Source organism: Dasypus novemcinctus, chromosome 13 (genome assembly GCF_030445035.2).
Source record: "Dasypus novemcinctus isolate mDasNov1 chromosome 13, mDasNov1.1.hap2, whole genome shotgun sequence".
Lineage (NCBI taxonomy): Eukaryota > Metazoa > Chordata > Mammalia > Cingulata > Dasypodidae > Dasypus > Dasypus novemcinctus.
In genome coordinates, this window is record NC_080685.1 from 105560353 (window position 1) to 105578991 (window position 18639).

Consider the following 18639-nt stretch of genomic DNA (forward strand, 5'->3'; position numbering starts at 1 on the left):
GAAACTCCATATCATTGTCTACAAAGTCCTACATGATCTGGCTCCTTCCTATCTGTTTGGCCTCATTTAACCCACTATCCCATATTAGCTCTATTGTTAGGAATTGTTAGGAATGCTTTAATAGCAAGCAACAGAATATCTGAAAAACAATAGCTTAAACCACTTTGTACTTATCAAAAACTCCAGAGATAAGTGACTTCAAGATTTGTTCAAAAAGTCAATAATGTGCTCAAGGACCCAGGCTAATTTAAAATTTGCATTCTATCTATGTTGCATTTTAGTCTCTATGTTTATTGCTTCATGATTACATGATGCTGCCATGCCATTCTTCATGTCTCTAGTCTAGGTAAGGAAGAAGAAGGAAGAGAGAGAAGCTGAGCCTGCCTTTTTACCAGAAAAGTAAAAACTTTTCCACCATTTTCCCCTTATGTCTCAGTATCTAGAAACCAACTTCTCTGTCCATCTCATTGCATGGAAGTGAATTACATGATCAATCCTAGCAAAAAGAGATGTTGGCAAAGTTATTACGTAACTCTCAACTCCCTAAATTGGAAAGATAGAAGGGAGAAAGGAATTGTCCACTGGGTATGCCAAACAATACTGCCTGCCATATTGGCACTCTTTCTGTTCCGTGAGCACACCAAGTTAATTCCCACTGTTAGGTCTCTGAATGAATTGCTCCCTCTGTCAGGAATGCTTTTCCTCCACAGCGTTTTATGGATTTTTCCATTTTGTCATCCAAGTCTCACTTCAAACGCCATCTCCTCAAAGAGACTCTCCCTCGTAACCCTATCTAATGATGTAACCTAAAACCCATAGTTACTCTCTATTCCATTGCACTATTACATTTTTAAAGCAGGTATTCACATGTGACAAGACTTTATTATTTTGCCTATTTATTGTCTGTCTCCACCAGAATTTACGCTAAATGAGAATCAGGAATATGTCATATTCCAGCACACTGTAGCTCTCTCTTTAATCTAGAACAGGGTTTGACACTTGAAACTCTGTCATCACTCAATACATACTTTTGAATGAATGAAAGAATAAAGGATTCCTGAGTCACAAGAGTCCTGAGAAAAACTGCTTAAGTCCAGTTACTCAAAGTGACTGCAAACCACCAGGAATACAGGGATACACCACGGGTTTCGATCAGGGCTTCTTAACAAGGGGTCTGTGAGCTTGAATTGAAATTCCAAAAAACATTATCCTTCCGGGGACATATTGCTGTGGGTGTGCTATGTTTATTAAATAATACACAGTAGAGTGTGGTCTTAGTAAGGGGTCCATGATTTTCACCTGACTGGCAAAGAGGTCTGTGGAACAAAAGGTTAAGAACTCCTGGATTAGGCCTTCAGGTTCCATTTTAAGTAAAGAACTGATCCCACCATGAAAAAAAATGGTCTGCCCAGGTAGCTACCAATCAGCACTGATTTTGAACTGTGCAAAAATGTTAGAAAGATGCAACACATTTTTAGTTCTTCATCCACATTCTAGAAAAACATAGATAGTGTAGAATTTAATTGTACTGGGCAGCAATTATCTGATGGATATCTGCCCCTGCAGATAAGGTCAGGTCCCTCAGGTACATACATTCATAGCACCTTTCACAATTATATTTGAATACTTTCACAGTCGTCAACTGATATCTTTCTACCACCACCACGCCACTCTACCCTGAATGTAAACTATAAGAGGGTAGTGACTGTATCTGCTTTATTTACAGCTTTACCATCAGCTGGTAGCACAGTGTCAGCCATCAAGTATGCATTCAATATAAAATATTTGTGGAATAAGTAAGAAATTATTTCTAATCTTGTGAACTTCTAATTTTTTTTTCCTTCCATATAGCATGATGGCTATTTGTTTTTGTGTGGCTCGTCCACACAATTATCTGAGCCCTCTAGCTAAGAAAAAAAAGAGCCAAGTTTTGTATATGAAATTGAAATTATTAGTTCACTATTTCAGGAGCACAGAGCCTTTTGATTTCCTTTGCTGGTAGAGAGGATGATTTGCATCAAGCCTCCCTCTCTTTCACATCCCTTTGGGGACTGATTGCTGCACATTTATAAGATGCTTAGCTGGAAGGGGAGTGCTATCACAGGTAATGGAAGAAAGTTTTTCACTGTACATAGGCAGTGGGAGTATGGAACTCAGACCTTGACTGTATCAGCAAATTACCTGTGTGAACTGACCATCTCCCAGGAAATTGCTCATGCAGGAACAAACCAAGCAGGTAGGGGTCCAGAAGGAATTCAGTCACTTTCACCTATTGTTTGAGTTGATGTGGCACTGGAAAGAGAAGAGAAGAATAGGAGGATTTCCAGTGAAAGAGCAACTACATTGAAAGGTGGAAGAGTTGAGAAAGGAAATTATATGCTAACTGAAGAAGAAAACGAGGATGGAAATGAAAAATTTAAAAATCCAGCTTCCCTTTTATCACAAATGTCCATTCTTCCCATCTGTTAGCCTCCACACCTTCCCCTTCATACTATCCAATTTCCCTTCCAGAGCCTAGAAGTAGCAGACCATTCTGGAGGTGTTGAACAGGTACCAAATAAATTGCCTGAAAAGGTGGTTCTGTGTGCTGACCCATTGCCAGGAAGTGAGGACGGCTTGCTTCTGGCATTATACGCTAAAATGGAGATGCTGACTTTTCAGCCTCCAAAGCCTAAATGTTTGGCATGGACAGTAGAAATCTGGCATTTTCAATGCTCACATGTCTAAAAGCTGGAGAGCTGGAAAACGTTAGGAGTCCCAAATTGGTGTCCACTTCAGAATATTTGGCCCAGGAAAACGTATATTCTCATGCCGCAGGAGGTTGGTTTGCAAAATGAAGACTGAATTGGGGCCAAAAAGCAAGCACCATTTGCCAGAGTGTAGATGAAATGTGATAGTTTGCTGCACAAAGTTTCTTTTTAAAAGTTACTTGCAGCTGCCATGACACATCTTTAAAGTTGTAATATACAGAACTGTTATTTAGAAATTACAAGGAGGGAGACAAATCTCAATTGTTTACATTTAAACATGATGTAGTGGGATACTAAGGGATAAATGTAAACATTGTAGACTGGACAAGGCAATACATGTGAAATGTGGCTAAAATCACAGCACAGACTTAAATGGTCCAGAATAAAAGCAGAAATTTTCATTTTTATAGAAAAGCGGTATGTACTATTATCCTACTTAATAGACTTTCTTATGGTGTTTTGGAAAGAAATATATGGTCTTAGAGTTTGCTAAGTCAAAGTAATATGATGATGGAATTTCATTGCTTTTAAATGAGGTTTTAATTCTTAACAGATAATAGTAAATGTAATTACATTTTTTTTCTCTCTAAAGAAAGAACAATTATAGAAACTCATTATGTGAAATTTACTGGCTTCAAACAAAAGGCATGAAAGGTTTGATTTAAAAGTCTAAAACTATGTGTAACCAAGACTGGACTATAAAAGTACATTAAAATTTGGCAAGCAGATAGGAATCAGAAGGTGTTTGCAGAAATGAAGAGTTCAAAGGGAAAAAAGCTAATAAGGAGTGAAATGAAGAAGAAAAAAGGGAGAAGTTTTAAACTTTATTTTTCAGTTTATTCAAGAACAGCCTTCAGAAGGCCACGATGCAGTTTCTAAAGCTGCATTTTCTCTTCTTTTACGACAGTGATAATTTAGGGTGCAAAGCAGAGCAGTAAAGTATCTAAGGACAATGGTCTATTCTCATCAAAAATTTTTTCTGAACAGTGTTCTTGGTTGAATCCATATTCATATTTGGAGAAATAGTAGTTAATGGCAGAAATATCTTTAATGTTCTTCATTCCTATTTATTCACCACCCACATGAATCTATCCACTGATTTGTTGTTATTTCCATGAGATATTGTTAGCAGCAGAAACACAAATTATTAGTGAGGATAAAGCTACAAACTGGACTGATGGTCTGTGATGTTTCTCCACTGCTCTTCCCCTTAAAACGCGAAAAGTGAAGGACCTAGCTCTGGAGCCAGACTTCCTGGGTTCAAAATTGACTTTCCTACTTATTCACCGTGTGACCTTGGGAAAGATATTTAACAGCTGTATTAGAGTTCTCTCGGGAAACAGAACTGACAGGGGGCATATGTAAACACTATGAGATCTTTATAGTAATTTTCTCATTGACTGTGGAGGCGCACAAGTCCAAATACGGTAGGTAGGTCCAGCTGCAAGATCAGATGAAGACCCTTGATGAACTCTCCAGGAGAAGCTGGCTGGCTGGAGTAAAGAAGGAAATTCTCCGTTCCGACTGCTGAAATCACACTTCTCCTTTTAAGGCCTTCAGCTGATTGGTTGAGACATCTCTGAGTGTATATCTATTTCCTGGCAGACTGGGCACTCAGCAGTAGCTGTGGCCAGGTCACCCCTACTGAATGCAAGTCCATAATGCGGAGCCCATGCATAACTTCCATCCTTACCACTCTGGCCCCTTAGTTCATGAGCCCTTTGGGCATTGTTGAAGGCAATGACCATTATTGATTGTAGATGCAATCAGCCATATTTGCAATCAATTTACTAATGATTTAAGTCCACAAAATGTCCTAGCAGTAACAATCAGGCCAGTTCTTACTTAAACAAACACCTGGACACCATCACCTAGCTAAGCTGACAAATGAACCTAACCAATACGGCCCACACCACGACAACTTGGCAATCACACACATCACCTTAAACCATACTAAATCTCTAAATAAAAACAATAACTGGCATATTTTTCACCTAACAATACTCAACTGTCCTACACACAAATAGAAACACATGAAATCTCTCCAGTATAGGGTGCAAATCCTTGAGTAATATTCACTCTTAAACTTGATATCCTGTAACTTAAGTACTATGACATGAAACTAATACAACTTATGTCATATGATGACGGGATAAGATAGGGAAGAACACAAAGAAATCTGCTTAATGTACATATACAGACATACTTATAACAAAACCAGGAAGAAACAGATATAACCATTACCATCTTCAATTCTGAAACTGGCCATGTGATCATTGTTCATATTGATCACTACCTTCATCCATTACCCATTCTATGCTCCATTGCCCTAGGCAAGCACCTCAGCTGGCCATGGTCCTTTGCCTGGTGGGGTGACCCAAACCCTCACTCCTGAAGTTTCTGGGTCATTGGTAGTCCTGGCTGGATTGGGTTGCTGCGTTTCCATTGACTTTAATCACAGGGGATGGTAGTACTAAGAGATGCCCTAGGAGATTCCCTATATTCCAGGCCATCTCTAAGCAGTGCCACTCCTATTTCTATCCCTTGATTCCCAGATCTATGAATCCTGGCTATGGGAGAAACAGCACCAGGGAGCAGACTGATTTCGAGCATATATAGCCTCCCAGAGAACATGGTCCTAGCCCTGGAAGGTAGTGCCACCTGGCTGGTTATGTAGCTGAGACTTCAAAAGGTCATTCTACCACTCTATCAATCCAGCTGCTTCAGGACGATGGGGAACATGGAAAGACCAGGGAATTCCATGATCATGTGCCCATTCCCACACTTGATTTGCTGTGAAATGGTTTCCTTGATCAGAAGCAATGCTGTGTGGAATACCATGACCATAAACAAGGCATTCTGTAAGTCCACAGATGGTAGTTTTGGCAGAAGCATTGCATGCAGGGTAGACAACCCCTTTTCGGGAGTATGAATCTATTCTAGTTAGAACAAATTGCTGCCCCTTCCATGATGGAAGTATTTCAATGTAATAAACCTGCCACTAGGTAGCAGGTGATCACCTTGGGGAATGGTGCCATATCAGGGGCTGAGTGTATATCTATTTCCTGGCAGACTGGGCACTCAGCAGTAGCTGTGGCCAGGTCACCCCTACTGAATGCAAGTCCATAATGTGGAGCCCATGCATAACTTCCATCCTTACCACTCTGGCCCCTTAGTTCATGAGCCCTTTGGGCATAAGCCTAACCATCACGCATTCCTTATCACAGTTTTCCCCACCTGTAAAATAAAAGTAATAATAATGCTCGCTTTAAGGGTAATAAATGAGGATTAAATGAGATAATACAAGTGCTGAGTGTCTGGATTTAATAAGTCCTGAGTAAGTCATAACAATTATTATGATTACGTTATGCCATATAACTGGTTAGAGAGCAAATATATCTTGGCCGAACCTATTTTCCCTATACCCATCTGTATTAGTCAGTCAAAGGGATGCTGATGCAAAATACCAGAAATTGGTTGACTTTTATAAAGGGTATTAATTTGGGGTAGAAGCTTATAGTTACCAGGCCATAAAGCATAAGTTATCTCCCTCACCAAAGCCTTTTGGCACATGTTGGTGCAAGATAGCTGCCGGCATCTACCAGGGTTCAGGCTTCCTGGGTTCCCCTCTTCCTGGAGTTTATTTCTCTCTGGGCTTAGCTCCTCTGTTTTCTCCACAAGGCCAGCTATAGACTATGAGGCTCTCTAGACTTTGCCTCTCTCCATAAGGTCCCCTGTAAACTATCAGGTGACCGGCTCTGTCTCTCTCCCCGGGGTTTCTGCCGTGCCTAAGGAGCCATCTCTATTCCTCAGTGTTCTCCTGTGTGTTTGCTTCCTGGGCTCCAGGATCAAAACTCCAGCATCAAGATTCCAACATCAAAACTCCAGCATCAAAGCTCCCCAACTCTGTCCTTTGCCATGTCTTTTATCTGTGAGTCCCTACCCACCAATTGGTGGGGACTCAACACCCTAGTCAAAGTCCCAATCATAATTTAATCATGCCCAGGTACAGACCAGTTGACAAACATAATCCAAAATTTATTTTTGGAATTCATAACTACATCAAACTGCTACACCCCATATTAATAATGCACAACATTGTCTTACACTCTGATTACAAACTTCGGATTGTGGCAGAGATATTTAGTCCTTCTCAAAAAGTCCACATAATAGACCCAATTCAGTCCCTACAGTCCACAGCTGACCTTGCAGTTGAGACAGACCATGTAGTTATGCTCTGGCCAATGCAATACCAAGTGTATGGTTTCCACTTGCAGGCCTACCAAAAAAACTCTAGCTCCTTCTTCCTCTGCCACAGCAGCCTTGAAGTGATAAGGTGGGGAAGGGCCTCCCAACCTGCATCTGACTTCTCATGAGTGAGAAATAAGCCTTTATTGTGTTAGGCCAGCGCTGAGAACTTAAGGTTTATTTGTTTGTTAGTAGACCATTACCAAGAATAATCCCTGCTATTATAGTGATCAAAATGGTGCACTGCTCCTCAGAACAGGGATTAAAGAGAAAAGAACTTCATTTGAATCCTTTAATAAGGGCCAATGAAGTCTGCCATACCAATTACAGAAGATGCAGCTCCCCTTGTCTCTTTTTTTCTCTATTTTTTTTTTCAAATGTTCCATTCAAAAAATATAAGAGGTCCTCATATACCCCCACCCCCCTCATCCCACTCCTCCCACATCAACAACCTCTTTCATCATTGTGGGACAATCGTTGCATTTGGTGAATACCTTTTGAAGCACTGCTGCACCACATGGATGGTGGTTTACATTATAGTTTACACTCTCCTCCAGTCCACCCAGTGGGCCATGGCAGGACCTACAATGTCCAGCAACTGTCCCTGCAGTACCACCCAGGACAAGTCCAAGTCCTGAAAATGCCCCCACAGCATATCTCTTCCTCCCTCTCCCACCCTCAGCAGCTACTGTGGCCACTTTCTCCTCATCAATGCCACAATTTCTTCCATTACTAATGACAATAGTTCATAGTAGAATATCAGCAAGGCCACTCCAATCCATACTCTATTCCTCCATCCTGTGGATCCTGGGATAGTTATGTCTTCTCCACTTATGAGTCTCCAAAAAAGAGTCAGGAGGTCATCAGAGAGGTCATGCTTATGCACACCTCAGCAGAGTCCCAGAGACAGCTGAAGTAGACACAAGCCCAGGTACTAGTTCTCCTGAGGGCTACAGAGACCCATAGGTTCTGTGGTCATGGCAGATGGCTCTGGAGTTCAGTGCCATGTCAGTTGGCCCTACTTTGGAGTTTGTGTTCCTGAGTGTGATAGAGTTGGACTCAGATGTGACCTTTCTACACATGCCTCTTCTGTTACTTTTACCAGACTTGTGGTTGGCACTGGGGTTGGTGTATACTCAAAAGACTTGAATCTCTGGACTGTGCTTATGACAGCCAGGCCCTGAGCCTCAGCAGAGTTGCAACTCCTACTCTCTGGTTTATTGGACTTGTCCTGGCCAGCTAACAGGGAGGTGAAGAGAGTCAACCACCACACCAGGGAGCCAAGTGTGCCTACAGAGGCAAGCAGGAGAACTGCATCCACCATCCATGTGGAATCTAAGCCCCTTGTCTTTTAAATTTTCTAGCCCAGCATAGTGGCTGGTCCTGCTAGTGCTTTTATTTAGTATCCATCTTGGTGTTCCTTATTTCAAATCTTTGGGACATATTACTATAGACTTAACTGTCTGGATTGTTTTCTAGAGTCAAACCTTCAAATACAAATACAACTAGTAAATATCTGCAGATTCTTCTCATTGGAGAATGCATCGCACAAAACAACCATTTCTCTACAGTGCCTGTGGAAGTTGCAGTGCTACACGGTGACACCCGCATCCTTCCAGCACCCTCTACTCCCCTCAGCGTTGTCTCACTGGCTAATATTCTCTATGTATTTCTTCCTTTTATGATCTTTAGTCATGATATCTTCCTATTATTTCATGCATTTATTTGAATCACTATGAATTTGTGTTTATAGAAAAGATGAATTACTGTGATAATGCTAAATCATTAACTTCATTTGAAACATTTGATAATGCTTTCTTGTATCCCAGAGTTCTAAACAGTAGTAATAAAATCTAATCAAAAGGACCAAAGATCTCCCTTCCCCTTCCCCTTGCCGGGTCCTTAAGTCTGAGCACGTATTTAAAAAAGAGAACAAAAGAAAACAAAATAGTGGGCTGGAAAATGTTCTCATTTTCTCAACAAGACCTAAAGCTATGCTGATGACATCAAGTTGATTTGTATGTTCTGAGGTTTGTAAGGGCAGACATTGCTATCAGATTTGCCTTAGGGGCTACGGTGGTCCTATAATCTAAAGTCTAGGAACTCCTTTAGGAGAAGGGAAAATGCAAAAGGAATATCCTGAAAGCATCATCTGGATAGTGTTTCCAGTGTTTAAGACCAAATTTTTGAAAATGAGTATTGCTATTTTTATGTCATTATTCAATAAAAGGTTTAAAAGCCATATTTGCAAGTTTATTTTTAATATTCTATAATATGATCCAGGCAACTAGGAACCCTACCCTCTGATATTTTAGTGAAATGCCCAAGATACAGTCATATTATCCATTGAAAATTGTGGCTTTTATAGGTAGAAATAAAAAGAAGGGATAAAGCATTCTTTAAAAGTAATACAATTTGAATGATAAAATACACTGATCTATACTATTCTTTAAGATTTATACTTTTAATAGAAGTAGAAAAACACACCCCTAGAGAATTCTGACCTTTCCTTTCCATATGACTAACAAAAACACATGAGTAAAAACGAATTGTTCTTTTTTTTAAGTTAAATTTGCTTTGGTGCAATATGGATTAGCAAAGCAAAGTGGAGGAACTGAGTGATTGCACAGATAAGTTGGTCTTTATCATAACTGTCTTCTCCTAAAATATTAAAATGATTTGGTCTGAAGCATTTTAAATATCTTTTTGCAAAATGAGTTCCAGAGCTAAGATCAACCATTACCTGTACAAGAGAGATCTGTGTGATGAGCTACCACAGAAATTAGGATAAAGGAATTTTTGTTGCTGGTATAATTTATCCAGTTTGCCTGCTGGCAGCTTCTTTACATTTTTGCTTGGAGCATGCAAGTTACAGGAAATTATACCTCTTTCGGGATTTTCTAACCACTGTGACTTTCTCATGAGGTATACTTCACTCATAAGTTAGTGCACTCTGCCTGCTGCTGGTAAACACAGATGGAATTTTTCTCTCTGACTATTGCCAGCACACTCTCCATTCACCACGTCCAGTTCCAGGGAAACCTTTCAAGCACATGCTTTATTCACATTTCCATAAGAGTAAGTGCTATGTGCTTTAAAAGTATTCTTCCCATTTGGATTTTTGTTTATAAATGAGCAGTAAATTAAGCTATAGAGAACTGGAAATTAGTCATAAGAATAGAGAGAGGAAAGAGGGGACAGAGAAGGTGGAGAAAGGAGAGGAGAAAGAGAGGAGAGAGAAAAGAGATCATAGGGGAGTATCCAGGCTTTCTCATCGTCCTCAGACACATCCAAGACACGCTCAGCTATTCTCCCCAAACAGGCCAGAGGGCACGGCGAAAGGCGTTCCAAATTCACTATGATTCTGTATGTGTGTGTCTATGACAATTAAATCCTGCTTTCATTCGCAAGTGCTAAAATCTAACTTTGCTTAAAGATATCTAGAAATAAAAAACTAAATTTAAAAATAGCTTCTTTGTTTTAAATGACATTATGCTAATTCTTTCTTTAAAATTTTTTAAAATTAATAGATCACAAGGAATGTTACATTAAAAAACATAAAAAAACAAAAACCATAAGAGGTCCCCATATAACCCACTCCCCACTCCCCATCACATCATTTTTGTAAATTGTACTTTTTTGAAGATATATACATCACAAAAAAAATGTTACACTAAAAAATATGAGGCTCCTGTATTCCCCCCACTCTCCCCACCCCACTCCTCCCACACCAATAACCTCCCTCATCATTGCGGCACCTTCACTGCACTCAGTGAACATATTTTGGGGCACTGCTGCACTACACAGATAATAGTTTACCCTGTAGTTTACGCTCTCCCCCAGTACATTCAGTGGGTTATGGCAGGATATATAAAGTCCAGCATCTGACCCTGCAATATCATTAAGGACAACTCAAAATCCCAAAAATGCCCCCACATCACATCTCTTCTACCCCCTCCCTGCCCTCAGCAACTACTGTGGCCACTTTCTCCACCTCGATGCTAAAATTTCTTCTATTACTTGTCACAATAGTTTTATAGTAGAATATCAGTATGTCCACTCAAGTCCATATTTTATTCCTCCATTCTGTGGACCCTGGAATGGTGATGTCCCCTCCACTTCTAGATCAAGAGGGGGCTTAGATTCCACATGGATGATGGAAGCAATTCCTCTGCATACAGTTGTAGGCACTCTTGATTCCCTGCTTTGGTGGCTGACCATCTTCACCTACCTGTTAGCTGACCTGGGTAACACCAACGAACCAGAGAGTAGGAGTCGCCACTCTGCTGAGGTTCAGGGCCCAGCTGGCAGATGGGCAGTCCAGAGATTCAAGTCTCCTGAGTATGGACCATCCCTAGTGCCAACCAAAGGTTCAGTAAAAGTGACAGAACAGGCATGTGTAGAAAGGTCACATCTGAGTCCATCTCTGTCACACTCAGGAGCACAAATTCCAAAGTAGGGCCCTCTGACATGGCACAGACCTCCAAATCCATCTGACATGATTATGTATCCTGAGGATCTCCATAGCCTTCAGGAGAACCGTACCTAGGGTTGTTTCTATTTTGGCTTTTTCTGGGATCCAGCTGAGGTGTGCATAAGCGCAACCTCTCTGATGATTTCCCGACTCTTTTGGGAAGACGCTTAGCCATATCAACTCATTTGCCTTTGCCATTTCCCCCTTTTATTCAAGGCCAAAGAGCAGTGTTTAACACTTGATCCAACATGTAGGCTGAGATATTCTGCTGATCTGAGTTGACCCTTTTATTCAAGGTCTCTTTCTAGTTGCTTCTCCAGTTAGTGATTGGTAGTAATCCCTTGGCGCTAGGGAGGTTCATCCCCAGGAGTCATGTCCCACGTTGGGGGGAAGGTAGTGCATTTACATGCTGAGTTTGGCTTAGAGAGTGGCCACATTTGAGAAACATGGAGGCTTTCAGGAGGTAACTCTTAGGTACTCCACAGCTCTAGACCTAGCTCATTTTTCAGGCACACAGGCTCCTAAGCATAGTCATCACTATCAAGGGCTCATTATTGGACATCATTCCTTGTTGATCTTTGCTGTTGCACTTGAGGGATTATTGCTATTCCATTGGGGAATGTGACAGAGCTCCCCTGGGTGGGAACTCAGCATTCCCTCAGTTGACATTTGTAACTGTAACTACTATAAAAATACCCAACATACATCCTAACATATTTATGTTCCCTATATACTTGCCCTGGAGAACTTCCCCCACCCATGTGCCCCCCATCAATAATACCCCACACCAGAGTTCCTCCACTGCCATAGTTGAACCTCTCTGTGGTCCAAAACTTCTTCAACAATGAATCCTAATATATTGCCAAATTCAATTAATAGAAAATTGAAATACAGTGATGGGTTTAAAGTTTAGAAATAGAATACATAGTAATTTAGAAATACTAAAATAAAGTAAAAATAAATTGGTGTATTAATAAAATGAAAAATATTATAAAGCTTTGTTTCTGATGTTTTGCCTTTCATTACTGTAATAGATATTGCCCTGTATGTACAGTGGCAAAACATTTTCATTTCTTCCTCAGAGTCTACATCCTTTCTTTTTTTTCCTAATTTTTAATTTTGTCTTCAAAAAAGTTTTAGATCACGGTAATTCACATACAGAATATAGGGGACTCCCATATATCCAACATCAAACCCTTTTCCCCTTTTCCCAGCAATGATCTCTTTACATGTTCATGTTATATTTGCTGCAGGTGATGTACAAATTTTGAAGCATAGCTATCAAACATAGTTCCATTTTGGTTTACATTACTGTTTATATTTTAGACTGAACAAATTTCTAAATTTTTAGTTTCCTTATGTTTTACATTATAGTTTACATTTTAGTTTATAGACTTTTATACACTTTAGATGTAAGTTGACATGTCCATCATTGCATGATCTTGTGAAGTGCTTCCATTGCCCGCCAGTTCCCTGCTTCCATCCATGCTATACCTCTCTCCCCCTCCCCTCAGGGGACACCGTGACACTCAATCTTCACTTCTTGAGGAACTAGATTTACAGATACTGCAACAATGCTGAGGGCTTGATATACTAGCCTGCCCTAACTAATTGGGAGCCAGCAATCCTCTAGATAGACACAATTCCCTCTCTTTGGGAACAACAGGTCTCCCCAGGATGTGGGTACACCTTCACACTCATTGTATGGGTTTCCTCCCAGTGATTTAACACTCTATGACAAAATGAGCACTCACATACTCCCTAGAGGTTTGCCTCTATACCAGATGCCCCCCCCCTTAAGCACCTTAAACATGTGATCCTTCCTCACTATATTTTCTAAAGAGTTTTTTCAACAGTATAGTTTCAACCATATACCTGACATTCTCCCATATTCAATGGTTCCCCCCAGGCTTTCCCCCAATTCCTTGGGTCATTTGACCCATCCTCCCAACCCTAGCCCCCTCAAGCCCACAAAGCGCCACCCAAAGGTATCCCTATGTCCCCATCTTATCCCTTCCCTGTACAAATAGTTACCTCCAGCTTGTCATAGACTTCACCCTTGTAGGCATCAGCTCACAACCTTCCTCATCCCCCCAGATTCCTTTAAGCCTATCTTCCAGACTGTAGCTCTCTGAGACAGCTTGGTTTGCTTGTTTCATATCAGAAAGGTCATGTAGTATTTGTCCTTCAATGCCTGGCTTGCTTCACTCAGCATAAGATCCTCAAGATTCATCCATGTTATCACATGTGTTTGTACTGTATTCCTTCTTATAGCTGAGTAGTATTCCACTGTATGTATATACCACATTTTATTTATCCATTCATCCATTGATGGGCATTTGGGTTGATTCCATCTTGCTGGCAATAGTGTATAATGCTGCTATGAACATCGGTGTGTATATATCAGTTTGTGTTCTTATTTTCAGATCTTCTGGGTATATACCCAGCAGTGGAATTGCTGGGTCATATGGCAAATCTATAGCTAACTTTTGGAGAAACCACCAAACAGTCCTCCAGAATGGCTGGATCCTTCTGCATTCCCACCAAAAGTGGATGAGTGTTCCCATTCCTCCATATCCTCTCCAGCACTTGTAGTCTTTTGTTTGTTTGATAGTTGCCAGGCTTATGGGAGTAAGATGGTAGCTCATTGTAGTTTTGATTTGCATTTCCCTAATATATGCTAATTATTTTAACTGCTTACAGTCAAATGAAGATTTGGTAGTCACCTGATTTGATTACTGTGAGGAGCTAATCTATATTATTTTTGTCTTGGCTATGTCAAGAGCAAGCTGCTTCAACTGGAATAGGGCCAGACATTCAGAAAGGGGACTGCCAGGTCTGCAGATGGCCATTGGATAGATTACTCCATGCACCAAACCATGATAAACCATGAAAAGATTCTTACTCATGGCACTTATAAACACAAAAAATGGAATCATCCACAGAACTGAAACAACACCCTGAAAATTTAATGAACAGGCAATATTTATAAAAGGAAGAAGTAGTTCTAATTATAGTATAATTAGCAGGTACCTGTGACAGAAATTGCTAGTTCTCTACCCAACGTCCATTCTCCTCTTCTTCCTTAAGAGAATTTCAATTATATCTGGGATATCGCTAATGCTCTGTTGAGTCTTCTTTTTCCAACCTCCTGTCCAACCTGCAGCAGATAAGATACAGAGAGAAGCCATTGAGTCTAATGACTGGAAATGCTCTTTAAAAGAACCACCTCAGCTAGGAGACATGTCCTTTTACCCTTGTCCCTTCATCTTTTTTCTTCCTGGAGTGTGGTCTTGGTGGCTGAAGCCAAGTAACCACCTTACACAATGGGGGAATGTTGAGAATGTACGACAATAAGGATACTGGGGCAAAAAATAAAAGGAGACTTAGAGAATGGGTGTTATTACATGATTATCATACAAATCCTGGATTGCTTACTTCTGGACTTTTTTTTACAAGAAGTACTCTATTACTAACAGACAAATGTCTGTATGTCCTATGCTTCCTTCTTAGCTGGAACCAGTAGTAAGCTGGTAAATGTTTAGGATCAAGCTTTCAGAAGAGAAAAAAGGTAAATACTGCCAACATGGCCAATTTTAAGTTACCAACATGAAGCCACTGAGCTGGGAAGAGATGTACAATAGCATACCATTATTTCTACCATTCAGATACAGTGGGTATACATTTGCTTTGTAAGGACCACTTGTAAGAATTACCCCCATCCAAATTCTGTCTTCCTCTGTTAGGCCCTGTTAAGCTAATCTGAGCCTTGCAGCAATAGCTAACCAACCAAAAATAGAGTACAGTTAGTTGCTGTGGTCAGAGGCTAACCACAAAATTAAGATACCCACAGAGTAAGACTTTCCAGTTTTTTGCAAACTCAGTAGGAGAGTAGAATAAACTTAGCAGAAATTTAGCTGATTATAATAGTAAACTCTTCACCTTTGGGTGGGATTTACATGCTATTTTCTATACATGCACTATATGACTGAGCATGTTAAAGCATGCAGTGCTATAGTACATGCACAAGATGCAATGCCTCTCTACCTGTCAATCTTGTAACCCAAACCTTTGAACTCCTCCCCTACACAAGCCTATAGGACACTGCTACTGCTGCTGTTCAAGGAGGCTGATTTGAGATTTTGTCTGCCTCCAGACCTCCGCCGGCTCATTAAGCTCTTTCCCTTGTGTGATCAAACCTTGGTGTAAATTCCAGTCCTCTGTGCAGGGCAAAAAGAACCCAGGGAACTCACATAAGCCCCTTTAGCCTCAAGAACATAAATGAAAGTAGTAAAATAATTACGAGGTGAAAAGTTTTTAGCATTTGTTGCCTTTGTTTTCAAAATCATTTTAAACTATAAATTTATAAAATTTAAATTCTAATAATGGCTGTCTTTTAATAACCAGTTCTCAAAATAACATCTGGCTCTCAGAAGCTGGTATGAGCAGACTCCAGCACACCTCTGTCTGAAACTCTTACCCTAGAAGTGCGAAAAATATAATCTGAGTTGTTTTCTGAGGTGGTCTGGTTCTGGATGCATCATCTTTTTCTTTTTTTTTAAGATTTATTTATTTATTCCCCACCCCCCACATTGTTTTATGCTTGCTGTCTGCTTTCTGTGTCCATTCGCTGTGTGTTCTTCTGTGTCTGCTTGTCTTCTCTGTAGGCAGCACAAGGAACCATGCATCATCTTTTAATCTGCTTCTGCAACCCACACCAGACTATATCTCATGGGGATCAACACTGTTGTGTATTGTTCCATTGTAGACTGGGCTCTTCCTCATATCAGAGTAGACATATGGATCAACACAATTCTTGTTATCCATTAAGGTTCAATCAAGGGGTAGATGGTTTATTAATGATCTTTTGTTAGTATATTTCAGTAATTCATCATATGACTTGTATCCTGAATCCCTTTGAGAACCAAGAAATCAGTGAATATCTCCTTAGAATTATGCATTAATACATACACACACACAGAATATTGCATGGGCTTCCTGAAGTCCATTCATGGACCTCTCTTAAAGAAACCCTATTTCTATTATTTTGGTTTCTAAAAGTACCTACATTTGAAAATTTAAGAGCTATGACTATTCCAAATGCAAATTAAGGTGGCCAAAATTTTCTGCATGCCTCATAAGTACATATGTACAGACATAAGGTACATATGTGCATGGGTGTGACTGTAGGTGTCACATATATATATATGTATATATATATATATATGCACACACACAAACTATAGCATTGGAAAGAGTTTTAAAGGCCTCCTTGATTTTGACATGAAAAAGGTAACTGGAGTTAGTTATTGATTGGAAGATTCTTCATTTCACTTTTTAACAGCTTCTTGTTCTACGTTATTTCCTCTTTTCTCCTATTTAATATTCTCTAGAGAGAATCACCTGAGTTTAAAAATCAGTTTACCTACTGTCTCACAATAGTCTTCTGGGTATAACTTTCAAGGCTGTTTATGTTGGGTAAATTATTATTCTTTGTATGTAAATGTCACTTCACTGAATGACTCTGCATACAAAAAAACCATACCAATTCACATCCTATAACAATACGGGAAACTAGGATAAATTCCTCTCCATGGTGCCCTTTACTGAAACTATTCAGACCTAACCATTCATCAGAATTACCTTTAAAATTTATGGTTCCTCAGCATTCACCCCAAACCCAGTGAATCAGTGTTTCCCCAGGTTGGTCCATTGGTATCCATTTTCAGGTGCCTTCTTCCCACCAGATCTCAGGTTGGCAATACAGAACTGGCATGTGGAGACTACTTCATTCTTTCCAATCATAAAGCAGCTGCTGGAGAGGTGCCAAAGGATATCAAAGGTCACCTTTTGAAATTCAGTATATGGAGTTTTAAACCAAACTCTAAACTACCTTTTAGGACCTTTGTCAAGCTAATCTGTCACAGGACAATATTTGGAAATATTAAACCAAGTTTTTATTTCTCAAAATTATTCTGAATGCAATGCCTAACACACCACACCATCTTTACTCTGGTATGGTTCTTCTACCTCTACCACCCAAAGGCCCCAAGGTTTGTACTTTGGTGTGGAGGAAACCCAGAATCTCCCATTTGGTGGGCAAATGTGAGGCACAGTTACAGACATAGGGGCAGGCTAATAGACCAAAAGAGGATTGGTTTCAAGAAATCAGAGAGCACTGACCCTGATACCAGAAGTCATGTCAGAAACCAGGAACAGTAGCAAATGAGATTGTCTAAAAAAAGCAACAACTCTCAGTAGATGACAACACACAACATACAAAGACTCAGATTAGTTCATTTTATCAAGCAAGCCAAGACACTTGAGCAGGTCAGAAATAACTGGAATAGAACCCACTATCGAACCCTTCCCAAAGAAAGCTATGATGCTTTGAAAGCATCAGATACACACGGAAAAAAAGAAAGAGGGGATAGAGATGAGGGGAACCCTTAAGGCTTGAGTATTAACCCAAAAGTATTTAAGCTACCTAGGAGAGTCTACATTATACAGCAGAAGTTTCTCAATTACCTTTATAAAGCAATTTTAATGTTTTATTATTATTTTATTGTTTCTACAATAGTGTAGCAGTTTGATATAGTTATGAATTCCAAAAATAGATATTGGATTAAGTTGATAATCTGTTCTGTACCTGGGCGAGATTAAGCTATGATTAGGGCTTTGATTGGGCCATGTCATTAGGGTGTTGAGTGCCACCCCTTGATGGGTGGGGACTCACAGATAAAAGGCATGGCAAAGGACAGAGTTAGGGGTTTTTTAATGTTGAAGTTTTGATGTCGGAGTCTGATGCTGAAGCCTTAAGTTGGAGCCCCAGGAAGTAAGCTCACAAAGGAAAGAAAAGCCAGCCCCAGGAAGAGAGGATCCCTGAGCCCAGGAAGAAGCAAGCCCTGGGAAGAAAAGAACCTTGAACCCAGAGAGAAGCAAGGCCTTGGAAGGGAAGAAACCAGGAAGCCTAAACCCTCACAGCCATCAGCAGCCATCTTGCTCTAACACATGAAAACAGACTTTGGTAAGGAAAGTAATTTATGCTTTATGGCCTGGTATCTGTAAGCTCCTACCCCAAATAAATACCCTTTATAAAACTGATCAATTTCTGGTATTTTGCATTAGCACCCCTTTGGCTGACTAATACAAATAGCAAGCCAAAAA

The 18639-nt window shown here is 40.1% G+C and overlaps 1 long non-coding RNA gene across 1 annotated transcript; it reads right to left on the reverse strand.

Annotated features, from left to right (window-relative positions):
- Positions 1 to 2181: 2181 nt before the first annotated feature.
- LOC131273097 (uncharacterized) lies at positions 2182 to 17319 on the reverse strand. The gene is made up of 3 exons (XR_009180247.2): positions 17116 to 17319; positions 14506 to 14632; positions 2182 to 2292 (listed from the first exon to the last, which is right to left on the reverse strand). It is a non-coding gene; the product is annotated as an uncharacterized lncRNA (long non-coding RNA).
- Positions 17320 to 18639: the final 1320 nt, after the last annotated feature.